Raw genomic sequence first — 15,432 nt, 5'->3', positions numbered from 1 at the left:
CATAATGTGAACCTCACTGTCTCACACAATGTCAAGTCTTTGCAGTACCTGCTCCTTCACTATGTGTACAAGGCCATGGTCTTCGATGGCGAAGCAATCATTAAAGTTCAGGATCAGTTCAGCAGCCATGCCCTGGCCATTCAATCGTCACTGACCTTCTTGTTCCCGACTCAGACTGACACCTTCTCGCACTACCATTTCACTCTTGATATGTGTTCGCAAAACTTCAGCCTCCTCCTTCATCTTACATGGTTGTCATCCCACCGTTCACACAGACATTCTGCGCAGCCATGCAGATTCAAATGGAGATCTGCACATTTCCATACAGTAGCAGCTATTCAACTATGGAAGGCACATGTGGCACGCGATGAGCTGCACACTCACTCACATCTTATTGTGTTTGTTATTGCAGTCGAAACTGGCACACAACAGGTGCGAGCAGAGGCACACCCGAGGAGGGGAACCTGGCATCCAGGAATTCATGGAGGTGGAGGAGCGAGTGTCCGCCCTCATGGGCACACCAGTTGGTGTCGTTGCGGTTGGTGAAGCCGATTCCCTTGGGGATAGAGAATGGTATGTTAATAATGCACTTTGCATTTTATGTGAGACTCTTACCCCCTTTACATCTAAATGTCCAATGCCACCTCTTTCTTCCCTTCCTGCCCCCTCTAACCACAGTTCTGTTGCTTTATGCTTACAGGTGATGATCCAGAAGCACAGCAGCCTGCCCAAGAGGCCACCACATCAAACACCGGTGGAGAAGAGGAGGAAGGGGACGAAAGTTTTGCGACAGAGCGGGACTCTCCATCAGCTGCACCAAGTGGGGACACGCCATTCCTGGGCTTTGAAGAACCTGAGAATCCTGGCCCCAGTGGCCTGCAGCAACACCCAGCGCAACGGGCTCCCACAGATTTCTCTGGATGCTGGGGCTCTGCCCCGGGGTAGAGGCAGTGATTCGCTGATAATGGAAGATGCTGTCCTTGCTCAAGATGACAGCATTCCGGCTCCCACCACTGCCGCTCTGCCTTTGCACCTGCCGTAGTCTACACCGCCATCCGAGACTGCTGCCACCGATGCTGAGGTGATGCAGTCCGCAGCCGGGCCTTCCAGGTCCAGAGCTGGTCCAGGGCATCCTGCTAGACCCGTCTGTAGTGTCTGCCTTACAGACACTGCAGCCTTCAAGCAGCCTTGCTGCAGGCACTGCGGCCCCATTAAGGAGGAGCAATAGGCAGAGGAGGGTGGTTAAGGAAAGGGGTGGCCAATCGCAGAGTAAGTCTCAATAAAGGCTTTGGCCACCATGGACAGATGTCCTCATCCTGTAAATATCATTGTAAATATCTCGTTGTTGTTGTTTGACGTCTGCTATTGGTGTATGGGTCTGGGCCTAATATGGCACATGGAAGCTGGTGTGGAATTACAAATGGCAGGGGCATTTGTACACATATTGCTGAGGTTGATTTTGTGTTATGATGTTTCAAGGGGCATTTGTTACATTTTTTTTAGTGCTGGTGAGTGGTTTCACCTTTGCTGTTTTAGGCGAGAATTGTGATGCAATTATTAAAATGTTAATTTGACCATTTGCATTCCCGTCTTGTGTATTAATGTGGAATTAATGTGCCATTATCGTAGCACATAGCCCGGTCAATATCAGCTGCAATCATCAGTTTCCTCCATTCAAGAGAAGCGATGCCTTGAGCCGCTGACATGTGGCCCTCGCAGCGGCAGCATTGCCACAGTGCCTCCTCCATGGCTGTTGCTCCTCCTCCTCATCTGGCTGGCCATTCAGGGCCTCGGCAGGTTCCTCTTCCTCATCCTCTTGAGGTGGGGCTGCAATCTCCACTGGCAATGCCTGGGCCCTCTTTAGGGCCAAGTTGTGCAGCATGCAGCACATCACAATGAATAGTGACACCTGTTGAGGGCAGTATTGAAGGCTGCCTCCAGATGGTCCAGCCATCAAAAACGCTGCTTCAGCGCACTTATTGTCTTCTCGATTGTGTTCCGGGTGGCCACATGGCTATCTTTGTAACAATGCTCCGCTTGGGTGGTGGGGTTGCAGAGGGGGGGTCATTAGCCAGGTGGCTAGGCCTTATCCTTTGTCCCCGAGCAGCCAGCCACGCCCTTCCCATGGTGGCTCAAACATTCATGGCACATTGCTCTCACGAAGGATGAATGCATCATGTGCGCTGCCAAGATAGTAGGCATTCACTGCGAGGATGCGCTGCGTGTGGTTGCATAGCAGATGCTCATTCAGGGAGTGGTATCCCTTTCAGTTTCGGAAGACCTCGGCATTCTGAAATGGTACTCACAGGGCCACATGTGTGCAGTCAATGGCTCCTTGAACCACTGGGAAGCTCGCTATCCTGGCAAACCCAAATAGCCGCTCATCCTGTTTATCTCTGCTCCTTGGGAATGTTATGAACACCATTCTCCGACTGTACAGAGCATGTGTCACGTCGCGGATGCAGTGAGGTGCATCGAATTGAAATGCTGTATATGTCCCCCGATGCAGCCTGGAAGGAGCCAGAGGCATAGAAGCCTCAGTGACCTTCCTGGTGCCGATGTCAGGCTGCAGGTCTGCCTGGAGGAGATGGCATATCACTGTGAGGAACTCCTTTCAGAAGTGTAGCCTTCTGACACACTGCTCCTCCAACAGGTCAAGGTATGATCGTTGCTCCCAGTAAACCCATGGAGGGGAAAGGCCTCCTGTCCCAATGTCTATAGAGTCTCCTCAGTCGTGGGCCCACATGGCCAACAGCCCTTCTATCTTGACGCCGCCTAACAAGAGAATGTAGAAGTCAAGTTGCGAGGAACCTGTAAGGTCAACTAAATCTGCTGCTAGAAAATAAGAGGTTCACCGTGCTCTGTTGAAGCGTTGCACTCACTGTGAACTCCGATTAATCCGGTTGCTCCTCCCTTCACATCATCATCATCATCATCATAGGCAGTCCCTCGAAATCGAGGAGCACTTGCTTCCACTCTTAAAATGAGTTCTTTGGTGGCTGAACAGTCGAATACGAGAATCACAGGTGGGAGAGATAGTCGCTGAGGGAATGGGTGGGTGGGACTGGTTTGCCACATGCTCATTCTGCTGCCTGCGCTAGATTTCTGTATGCTCTTGGCGATGAGACTCGAGATGCTCAGCGCCTTCCCAGATGCATTTTACATAGCTTCCAGGTATTGCCTAAAGAAGGTGGGACCTCCTGATGTCACCGGCGTGTTCAGCGACAGAAGATAAATGAAGCGGACACACCTCATTTTGTGAGCGGTGCAATAGCAGGTCGTTGCATGCGTATTGACATCATGATCTGATTGAAGATTGACAGAGAGGCGGTAGCGTTTTGCGCCGCCGGTAAACTTGAACCAAATTTCCCAGCGGGATGCTACGACTTGCGCGGCCGTTTGAGATGCATTAACTCCCTGCCGGAGTGCTAAATGAGACGCTACAGAACCAAATTTCTCACCCATAGTATTTATGGGCTAGATTTTCCACTTTTTTTGCATGCTTAATGCCCACTTAACGTCCATTTTACCACTGAAATGACGTATAACGCCCATATATCGCCTATTTAGCCACAAAATACAAACTGACGGGCATTTTTCAGAAACTTATCGCCGAGCGTTACTTTCCCCATGTGCGTAACGCCAGGAAAAATTAATATCGCCCATCCACTTTATTTGGGTGCAATCATCAGAATGGGCAAAATCAATGCCCATAATATCGCCCAGCGTTACTTTCTGCACGGACTTAACACCGAGATTCAATAATACCGACAGCCTACTTTTTTTGTCGTAAAGATCACATTTGCTGAAACTAACGGCCAGGAGATTGCCTAGCTTCACTTTCACCACCTCGCACACATATCGCCCACAATATCGCACACCCAAAAAACCACCCGGAAAAAGTGGACTGGTTTGCCGCATGCTCATTCTGCTGCCTGCACTTGATTTCTGCATGCTCTCGGCGATGAGCCTCGAGATGCTCAGCGCCCTCCCAGATGCATTTCATATAGCTTCCAGGTATCGCCTAAAGAAGGTGGGACCTCCTGGTATCTCCGGCGTGTTCAGCGACAGAAGATAAATGAGGCTTACCGCCCGGCCGCACAGGTTGTAGCATCCCGCCGGGAAATTTGGTTCGCGTTAACTGGAACTAATCACAGCGTTATGGACACCATATTCTACATCACATGTCGCATCATTTAAAAGGCTGCTGTGCTTCAACCTCGGGGGAGCTCGGATGTCCTCTGGAGGTCTTTGGAGGTGATGTGAACATCTGTACAAATATCTTTATCATACTATGAACAATTGGAATTTAATAGGTGTCTTCGTCGGGACATTCATTCTTTGTGACCAATCGGTGGAAAACGGAGATCGATTGCAATGGGGCCTGTCCTTTCTCACCCTCTCTTGATGACCAATTACATGCAGCAGACTCGAGATGGCTGAAGGTACGCTCCACTGCATTATGTGCCCAATGTAAGACGTGCCAGACTGATGAGGAGGACCAGACATTACACCCCCCGCAACTACAGGGAGAAGCGGTCTTACCTCAACTTGCCCGACACTACCTGCCTTCAGAGACTGCGCTTCCACAAAGAGGTTATCATTGAGGTATGACAGCTTATAAGGGGAGATCTGCAGCCTGCCAGCAGCATCAGTACTGCACTGTCCGTTGAGGTCAAAGTCACCACGGCACTGTCGTTCTACGCGTCGGGTTCTCTTCAGGCCTCAGCTGGCGACATTTGCGGTCTGTCTCAGTATGCCACACATTGCTGCATTAGACAGGTCACTGAAGCCTGTACACACTCAGGAGGGGCTTGATCAGCTTCCTTATGACCAGGGAGGTACAGAGTGAGAGGGCTCTAGGATTCTCCAGAATTGTAAACTTGCCCAAGGTGCAGGAAGCAATAGACTGTACGCACATTGCGATGCGGGCACCTTTTCAGGATGCAGAAGTTTTCAGGAACCGCAAGGGATTCCACTCCCTGAATGTCCAACTCGTTGACACCAGAAAATTATAATGGCAGTGAATGCTAAATTTCCGGGCAGCATCCATGATGCTCACATCCTGCGTGAGAGCATTGTATCTGACTTGTTGAACAATCAGCCACAACAATGCTGGATGCTTGGTGACAAAGGATATGGCCTCGCCACCTGGCTGATGACCCCCCTGCGTGACACCCACACCGAAGCTGAGAGGCGACACAACGAGAGCCACAGAGCCACTTGCAATATCGTGGAAAAAACCATTGGAGTGCTTAAGCAGCGCTTTAGATGCCTGGACCACTCAGGAGGCGAGCTCCAATACCACCCTGAGCAGGTAGCTCAATTTGTGGTGGTGTGCTCCATGCTGCACAACTTGGCTATCAGGAGGGGACAAGAATTGCCTGAAGAGTCTGACAGTCCACCTCAGGAGAGAGAGGAAGAGGAGGACAAGGAGGCGGATGCTGACATCGGCCCAGACAATCAGGCTGACGCTGAAGCCATGCTCCCGCCCCCCTGTAGACCGCATGAAAGGGCCTGTGATAGCATGATAGCTGCAAGAGCCTTATGTCAGGAGCTCAGCAATGAACGCTTTGCCTGAAAGAACGTTGGTGGTATTTACAAAGTTGACACACTGCTGGGTGTGCAGCTCATACATCAATGGTGGGCATCACCTTGGTGACAGTTAAAGTTTGAGTTGATTGAAGTTAAGTGTAATTATATCCTTTGATGTTAAGGAATCACCAGCATGTAACAGTGCAGCTATCTGAGCCACTGCGCAACAAGGTTTCTCCTCCTGACTCCAAGCCGCTGGCCGAGGAGCTCCTCAGGTGATGCTTCATTGGGGGGGCGGGGGGGAGGTGGATGACGGCCGAACCGCTGCTTGGACAGATACAGGAGAGCACGGTCCTGAGGTGGGAATGTGCTCCGAGCCACAAGCAAGATGTTGTTCCTGGCTCTGATGTGTCATTGGCAATGGGGGTGAGGCACCTTAGGGTGCAGTGCCATGCTATGGGACCACTGGGAGCCCTCTGCCACCAGTGTTCCTGGCTACCAGCTCCAGGACTTCCTCCATCCCTTCCATGTTATATATTATTTGTTGGACAAAAACTCGGTGCCAATTATGTTCTTGGTACTTAGTAGTCTTTTTGCTGCTGGTGAATCTCCTTCGTTCCTCCCACAACAGCCAAATAAGCACACACCACAGCCACACACGCTTTCAGTTCCTCCCAGCTCCCTCTCTCTCTGTCTCCTCTTCTGCGCATGTCATGATGACACGTGACCTCCTGAATCGCGGGAATCGAGCGTTGCTATGCCATTGCTAAGGACAGCGACACCTTACGGCAGAAGGTCAGAGAGATTTAATGCTACCGCCCATTTCATATTGCTCGTGATAACACCCAATTTCAAAAATGGAGACTAGGGGCTTTGAGAATGGGCGAGAAGCCGGCGATCTGAAAACCCATTTTTACCACCCACACCAGAAATAATGTCAATTTTTGGGCGATCTGCACAAAAGTGTAAAATCTAGCCCTATATGTTTTATTTTGCCAAAAATAGGTTTTGAAACAAAATAATCGTTAGTCACTTAGACTACTATATTTAGACTGATATTATAAAATCCCACATATTTCCCACACTGCAATTTTCCAAAATAGACAAGAGGCGTACAGGTCAAATGGATATGAAGACATCTTCCCAACAAAGTCATTTGTATGCCATAGACTAAATGACATATTTCTGATGGTCTTGAAAATACACTCAAAACTGCAATAAGACGAATGGACATTACATCAAATATTAAAATATTACCGACCTTTAAAAATATTATAGAAATATATGTTTATAATTTCCAACATTTTGACAATTATTTTTAAAATGAACTGGTCTCTGACAACAAATGAACCTAAAATTTCATTTTCAAGGACCTAAATGCTTGTAAATATTTTATAATAGTTGAAGAACTGAAGTATACTTAAAAAAAACTGAGTTACAGGGTGTGTACTGAAGAGAAAGAGACATACTGTCCTAAAATGATTAATTGTGGCACCCATTAATGTGAAGTCATAATGATACATCAATGTCAGCTTTTTTTAAAGTTCTAGTTTCTTTGTGACAGATATTAGATGTGCCTGTGGATGTATTATGTCATGCCATTCATGCATTCAGCCCCTGCAGTGCAAGAAGTCTTGAGAACTTGTTCCTCCCACTATCCACTTTTCCTGAAAAAACAGCCTTATAACTTCTTACTTACTGGTTACTTCCTGAACCAAGACCAAAATGCCTTGGGATAAATTCACAGGCTCAGGGACACCTTCACCCTATAGCCCCAAGGTCAGATGTCAAGCCTTGCTCTGAGACATCTGGATGCATTATAGTGAAGAACAAAGGTGGAAAAAATATCCACCAGTGTGACGAGAGACAGAGACAGAAGGAATGTCACACTGGTCATCCACTGCCCTTCATTTCAGTCTTTAGGTGGCAAGACTTTGTAATTGTTTAGTCTGAGGACAAACATCATTTACCATATCCATAGGCAACACCAATACTTCACTGACTAAAGGTCAATTATCTCAGTCTCCATTTCAAAACTGCAATACGTTTCAATTCACCTCCGAGGAAATTTTCCAAAATTTATTACTAAATCCAAAAACATCAATTGCTAAACATCTATTGCTTTTCTCTCCATACAAAATAACATATTTATACTTGAGAATTTATATAGATTTGTATTTAATTTTGAATTATTGTAAAACACTGCTCCAATGTCCTTTTTGGCAGTGAAATTAAATACAAATCCCTATCAAGTCTGCTTTTCTTTCCTGTCTTTTGTCTATGTTTTATTTTCCATTGAATTTCTTCTCATGAAAAAGTTGCAAATTGTTGTAATGAGCCCAGTTAGATTTAACATAAAATAAACTTTGGTTTCATCTACCTGAGACAAACTGATATATTTATCACCCCTACCGTTTGCTTATAACACTGTGTTTCACAAAGTTTGCAAAGAGCATTGAAAGGGAGTGCAGGAAAAATATCACTGAACCATTGTACTTCATTAAAAATATATTTTTGATTTTACCTTTAATAAAACAAAATATTAAAGCAAATCAGTTTTCTTTAGTTCAGCAAATTTATTCAGTGAGCAGCTGAGCCACATAGATTGGAAAATCCCAGCTTGTGCTGAGTTAACTGATCTCAGCAGTGGTAGGGATATTATGGTGGCGCTCAATGTTACTTATTTAGAGAAGAGAAAAATAGCCAGTGTTCCCACTCCTGATTACTGATCCATAATCATGTAGGCAGCTCACCACAACCTTCTAAAGGACAATGCGGGATGAGCAATAAATGTTGGCCCATGTATGAATAAAAAAAATTGGCCCAAACGGTCTTTGCTGGTGTTTATACACCAGACGAGCCTCCTCTCACCCTTCTTCATCTAACGCTATTAGCATAACCTTCTATTCCTTTCTCCCTCATGTGCTTACCTAGCTTCCCCTTAAATGCATCTATGCTATTCGCCTCAATTAATTCTTGTGGTAGCACATTCCACATTCATAGGATTACATAGGATATACGGCACAGAAATAGGCCATTCGACCCAACCAGTCCATGTCGGCGTTTATGCTCCACTCGAGCCTCCTCCCGTCTTTCCTCATCTAAATCTATCAGTAAAACCCTCTATTCCCTTCTCCCTCATATGCTTGTCCAGCCTCCCCTTAAATGCATCTATACTATTCACTTCAACCACTTGCTGTGGTATCGACTTCCACATTCTCACCACTCTTTGGGTAAGAAAGCTTCTTCTGACTTCCCTATTGGATTTCTTGGTGACTATCTTATATTGATGGCCCCTAGTTATGCTCTTCCGTGCAAGTGGAAACTGTGGGCTGGATTTTCGGCTTTGATGATTTTGGGGCGGTAAAGGGGTTGGAGGTAAAGTTGCCGCCCAGGAACAGTTTGTGCCTCAGTCATCAAAATTTGGCAGCTGGGCCCTGAGTCTGGGGCGCAACGCTAAGAGAGGTGCACCTCTCTTAGGGCGTTAGCATGGGAAAATCCCGAGCTAAAGAGCTGGGCCAGGAATGCTCTGAGTGATGCCTGGGGAGAAAAAAAACTCTGATCAAAAAAATCAACAAAAATATTCCCAATACATAGCCCATGTCACCACAACATAATCGCAAAAAAATAAAAATAAAAAACAATCACACTTACCTTAGGACTGCATTACTTATCTCACTACAGTCGGTATAGGTTGAACCGCCCGATTTCCCAGGCGGTCACTGCGGGGTGTACAGGTCGGGCAGGAGTCAAAAAGCGCGCCGGTGTCGCAACCAGGGGTGTAGTACACCGGCACAGCTCTTCCGGCCAGTACTGCTCCGCACCACCGCAAAACCGGTCCCAAAAACCCCTGCGGGGCGCTGGAGGCTGACTGCCTGCCCAGAAGACCTCACCACCGCCATTTTCACTGCTCCAGGATGAAAAATGGAGCGTAAAAGACCGGAAAATCCACCTCGCTATCTCTGTATCCACTCTATCAAAATCTTTCATAATTTTAAAGACCACTATTAGGTCACCCCTCAGCCTTCTTTTTCCAAGCAAAAAGAGACCCAGCCTGTTCATCCTTTCCTGATATGTATACCCTCGCATTTTTGGTATTATCCTTTTAATCTTCTCTGCACCCTCTCCAGTGCCTCTATATCCTTTTTATAATATGGTGACCAGAACTGCACGCAGTACTCTAATTAGGGCTGGATTTTCGGCTTTTGAGATTTTGGGGCAGTAATGGCCGCCCTGATATAGCTTGGAAAAAGTTTGCACCCTTGTCTGCAAAATTCGGCAAAAAATGAGGGAGTTGAAATTCAGTTTATACCGCCACCTATTACCATACACGGGAGACGGCTAATGGACGGCAAAGGCATAACTTCGACTGAAATTGAGTTGACTCTTTGGCAGCGGCGGCAAGAGGCAACACTGCGCCGGCTATCACCACCCACGTGATGATGTCATCCAACGTACAACGCCTCTTTGATGCCTCTATCGGGATATTTTCTTTGTATGGCTGCAGTACCAGCAGGCGGCCATACAGCCTGAAAAAAATGGTGGTTAAACAGCGGAACTCGGGTGGAATCGGCCAGAGAGCAAGGTAATTTTTTTCTTTATTTATTTCTTCATTTTTTCATGTTTTAACAGTGGGGAAGTTTGTATGTGGGTCTGAGAAGTTTGAGGTTTTTTTCCTTCCCTTTTCTTCCCGTTTTCCAGCTAGCATGGCGGCAGCCTCCCAATGCGAAATTCAGTAGGCCTCCTGAGCTCCCGCACGAGGATGAGTGTGCAACGTTACTTTTTAGCACTGCTCTCTCATTTTGGGGCGTAAAAACTGAATTTGGCAGTTGGAGCCTGCACCTAACGCCTGGCGGTAAAATCAGCACTCAGGCAGTGACACCGCTTCAAAAACGGTGGTACCGAATTTCCTCCACGAGGTTCCATGCATGATCTGGGGTGCAAAATTAGGCATTATACTAGGAAGTTTTTGCACCCGAGCCAAAAATCGCAGTGTTAAAGAAGTTTTTTTGATTTAAGGAACTTTATTGTTGTCCAGTGCCCTGCAACATAACGTTGCATATTGTATGGTTTTGTTACATTGTTGCGTTAAAATTTAAGATTCATCCTTTGCCATTGGTGTCTTGTGTATCATTCCAACGTTCACTGGAAATGTGCCTTTATGGGGGCACATAGCATGTCCAGTATTAGCTCCATCCCTCAGTTTCCTCCATTGCTGGCAACAGCAACTCTTGGTCCGGCAGCATCTCCATGCTGCCTTCCCCGTGGATGGTGTGACTATCCAATGGGGGCATCGCCAGGCTCCTCTTCATTGTCCTCCTCCTCCTGGGGTGGGCCTGCAATCCCCACTGGCAATGCCTGGCCCCTCATGATGGCCAAGTTGTGCAACATGCAGCACGCCACAATGAATTCGGATACCTGTTGAGGGGAGTATTGAAGGCTGCCTCCAGAGTGGTCCCTGCATTGGTCTGCCTGTAGGAGATGGCATATCCCTGTCAGCATTTCCGGAAGCACAGCCTTCTTACACACTGCTCATCAGAGGGCTGGAGGTATGAGTGTTGGTGTCTGTAAACCCGTGGGGGAGGGTAAGCCTTCCTCCCCAGACGTCTTCTGCCTCTCCTCATCCGTAGGCTGACATGGCCAAGAGCCCTTCTTCTTGCTTGAAGCCGCCTGCCAATAGCATGGAGAATAATATACTGGCAAACTAATAATACAATCATTAAATTTTCTCACTCACTTTGTAAGGGCACTGTAATGGCAGATAAAAGTGCCGTTTGCAAGTCGGAGCTTCACGCAACATGATGTGCGCAACCGTTTCAGTCAACGTGCCTGCAATGTAGGATCCTCATCACTCCATTTAAAAACGCTAACAATACCGCCTGCTGGATCCTGGGAACACTTGGTTTTTCAGACGTTTTCTGGGGCGGGTGTTTAATGAGGCGTTAAGGCCTCATTTTGCATTTGGGGCACACTAGCGGAGCATTGCACGACGACTGACGTCATGATCTCAGTGGACGGGGACGGTAAGTTTTTGCGTCGCAGCAAACCATGAGCCGAATTTACCAGCCGGGCGTTAAAAACTGGACAGCCGACGTTATGCCGAGAAACACCACTTACCGCTCCTCCGGGGCGCAAACAGAGGCACAAACAAGCTGAAAATCCAGCCCTAAGTATGGTCTAACCAAGGTTCGATACAGGTTTAGCATAACTTCCTTACTTTTCAATTCAATTCCTCTAGAAATAAACCCTAGTGCTTGGTTTGCTTTTTTGTTATGGCCTTGTTAACCTGTTGCGCAACTTTTAGTGATTGGTGTATTTGTACTCCAAGATTCCTTTGTTCCTCTACCCCACCTAGACTCGCACCTACTAAGTAATGTTAGAAACTAAGGATGCCTAAAAATGTATAAAACTGATATGAATGTATAAGACTGATACGTAATGATGTGTTTAAATTGTTGCTCTGAAATGGAGACGAGGTGTCTGCTTAGAATGAGAGAAATGCTAATTATCTGTGGTTTTCAAGTAAAAGCTTCAGTTCGTTTATGTATCTTAAGACAATTTGGATGGAAAGGCTCAGAATCAAAGGATGTTTGTAGCAATTAGTGTAAACACAGGCATTTTGCTATGTCGCAAAGACTGGTTGAGGAGAGAAAGCTCTAGGTTGGGCCTCCTAGTTCAAAGGACTAGGCTTTGTATTGAGGGAATAGGAACAAGATAGATGAAACGTTTTCCACATGAAGAAACCCTGGGTTAGTATAAACAGAGAGAGATGAAAGGAATTCTACAGAAAAGCGACTGTGATAAGGTATAAACGATGACATGTGACCAAAATTGTAAGCCATCTTTAGGGCGGGTTCTTGAAACAAGAAATGAGACAAAGAACTAGAAGTCTTACTGAATATTAAGTTTTTAGGGGAACCTCTATAGGTTAAAAGGTCTTGTCAATATTTAGGTTCAGACCCACCCCTAAAGATAGATTAAAAGTGACCTCCTGGAAGCGTGTAGACACAGACGGAAGAGAGAGAGAAGGAGGCACACGGACAGAAGAAAATGAGAAAGAGAAGGAGGCTCACAGACAGAAGGAGAAAGAGAGAGTGAAGGAAGCCCTAGACGATAGGAAGAACACAATTGCTCACGTGTGTCAACCGTCTGTCCAATTGGATCGATTCCAACTATTGTTATGGTCGTATGTTTTTACTGTATAACTAATGTGTTATATTCAGTCATAAATTCTGATTAAACACAACTATCCACTATATTGATTTGCACACAAACCTGATTATTTAAAGTGACCAGAAATAGCCGTAAAGAGGCAATTTCTAACAGTAATAATTGACCTCCCTATTCTTACTACCAAAATGTACTACATCACATTTATCTGTATTGAACTAAATTTGCCAATTATTTGCCCATTCTGCAAGTTTATTAATGTCCTCCTGTAATTTGTTGCAGTTCTCCTCAGTATTGACTATCCTGATGTGGTTCAGTGGGTAGCACACTCGCCTCTGGGTCAGAAGGTTGTGGGGTCAAGTCCCATTCCAGGCACTTGAGCACAAAAATCCAGGTTAACACACCAGTGCAGTGTTGAGGGAGTGCTGCACAGTTGGAGGTGCTGTCTTTTGGATGAAATGTTCAGGTGGATGTAAAAGATCCCATGACACTATTTTGAAGAAGAGCAGAGGAGATATCCCTGGAGTCCTGGCCAATATTCATCCCTCAATCAATATAACAAAAACAGATTATCTGGTCATTATCACATTGCTTTTTGTGGGAGTTTGATGTGCGCAAAATGGCTGTCGCGTTTACCACATTACAACAGTGACTACACTCCAAAAGTACCTCATTGGCCATAAAGCGCTTTGAGACGTCTGGTGGTCGTGAAAGGTTCTATATAAATACAAGTTTTTTTGTCTTTTTCAATTTGGTATAATCTGCAAATTTAGAAATTGTGCTTTTGATTCCAAAATTTAAATCGTTAATGTAAATTGTGAACAGCAGTAGTCCCAGCATTGATCCTTGTGGAACACCACTAGCCACCTTCTGCCATCGTGAATAGCTATCTCCCAATCTCTGCTTTCTGTCTTGAAGCCAGCTAGCGATTTATTCTGCTACTTGTCCCCTGACTCTGCATTCTCTGTCCTTATTCATTGGTCTATTATGGAGTACCTTATTGAAGGTGTTTTGAATATCTAGATACATTACATCTACTGCATTACCATTGTCTACTCTCTTTGTTACCTCTTCAAACAAATTCAGTAAGTTGGTCAAGAAAGATTTTCTCTTTTGAAATCCATGCTGATTATTCATTATTATACTTTTCATTTCTAGATGTTCTTCTATTCTCTCCTTCAGTAGGGATTTCATAAATTTTCCAGCCACTGATGTTAAGCTGACTGGTCTATAATTCCCTGGATATGTTCCATCCTCCTTCTTAAATATAGATATTACTTTAGCTATCTGCCAGTCCTCTGACACTACATCTTTTTCTAATGAATTATTAAATATGTGTAGTAATGCCTCTGCTATCTCTTCCCTAGATTCTTTTAAAATGCGTGGATGCAATCCATCTAGACCAGGGGTTTTATCCTCTTTGAGTTTGATTAGTTTATTTAATATATCCTCTTTTTTATTTTAAATGCACTTAGCTCATTACTCATTTCAGCATCCAATGTCATGCCAACCTGTTCTACCTCCATGGTAAATACCAAAACAAAATAATGATTTAATATTTGTATCATCTCCCTATCGTTACCTGTGATACTGTCCTGTCTATCCCTTAATGGCCCTATTCCCATCCCAACCTTCCTTTTTTTATCGATATGTCTGTAAAATATTTTACTATTTTGTTTGGTGTTCCTTGATAATTTAATTTCATAGTTCCTCTTTCCCTTCATAATTGTTTTTTTGACTTCTCTCCTAATCCCTTCTTACAACTCTGTAGGTAAAGAAGTTTCTTCTGAATTCCCTATTGGATTTATTAGTGACTAGCTTATATTTATGACCTCTACTTTTGTATTGCCCCACAAGTGTAAACATTTTCTCTACATCTACCCTATCAAACTTTTTCATAATCTTAAAGACCTCTATCAGATTTCTCTTTTGTAGAGAAAAGAGACGCAGCCTGTTCAGCCTTTCCTGATAAGTATATACACCCAGTTCTGATATCATCCTTATGAATGTTTTTTGCACCTTCTCCAGTGCCTCTATATCCTTTTTAAAATATGGAGACCAGGGGCTTAATTTTCGCCACTATTCTGCGCTGTTTTTTTGCCGTCCGCTGTTTTTTTTGGAGCAAACTAAAATCTGCAAGTTTCGCCAAAGTTTGTGCGCCATCGTAAACTACTTACAGACGATTTTTTTAGTTCCTGATTTTTTGACGTCACTGGCCATTTAAACGAGTTTGGTCAGCTAGGACTTTTTCAAAAACGGCGCAGTGCACCGTTCTGAAAAACGTTATGGGAACTTAAGAAAATTGGCGCAGAAGATCAAGTTCCACAGCTCAGGATAGCAGCGGCGGGGGGGGGGGGGATGGTGGTGGGAGGTGGGGTGCAGAGGCCTTTCGGCCCGGGATAGGAGCAGCACCGGTAGCGGGGGGCCATTTGGCCCGGGATAGGAGCGGCACCGGGAGGCCTTTCGGCCCGGGATAGGAGCGGCACCAGGGGCCGTTCGGCCTGGGATAGCAGCGGCACTGGAGCTCTACAATTGCTTATGTCTTGCTGCATCTTGTATGTTTCACTTTGCAGCCTCAGCCCTTCAGTGTGTCCCTCGTTACCCTGGCAACCTCAGTTTTTTGGCGGAGACCTTAAGCTCCACCCAAAGAGCTTAAGGTCTATGTGTGCCGTTCCAAAATGAAAGTTTATTTCGGCGAAATTTGCAACTTTTTTTTGGCACAGTTGG

The 15,432-nt window shown here is 45.5% G+C and overlaps 1 protein-coding gene across 4 annotated transcripts in view; it reads right to left on the bottom strand.

The window, feature by feature from the left end:
• arb2a (ARB2 cotranscriptional regulator A) overlaps positions 1-15,432 on the bottom strand; it is an 844,257-nt gene that overhangs the window by 452,749 nt on the left and 376,076 nt on the right. The window lies entirely within an intron of this gene.

Source organism: Pristiophorus japonicus, chromosome 1 (genome assembly GCF_044704955.1).
Source record: "Pristiophorus japonicus isolate sPriJap1 chromosome 1, sPriJap1.hap1, whole genome shotgun sequence".
Lineage (NCBI taxonomy): Eukaryota > Metazoa > Chordata > Chondrichthyes > Pristiophoridae > Pristiophorus > Pristiophorus japonicus.
Note: the sequence above shows the minus strand (reverse complement) of the source record. Positions and strands in the feature narration are given on the sequence as shown.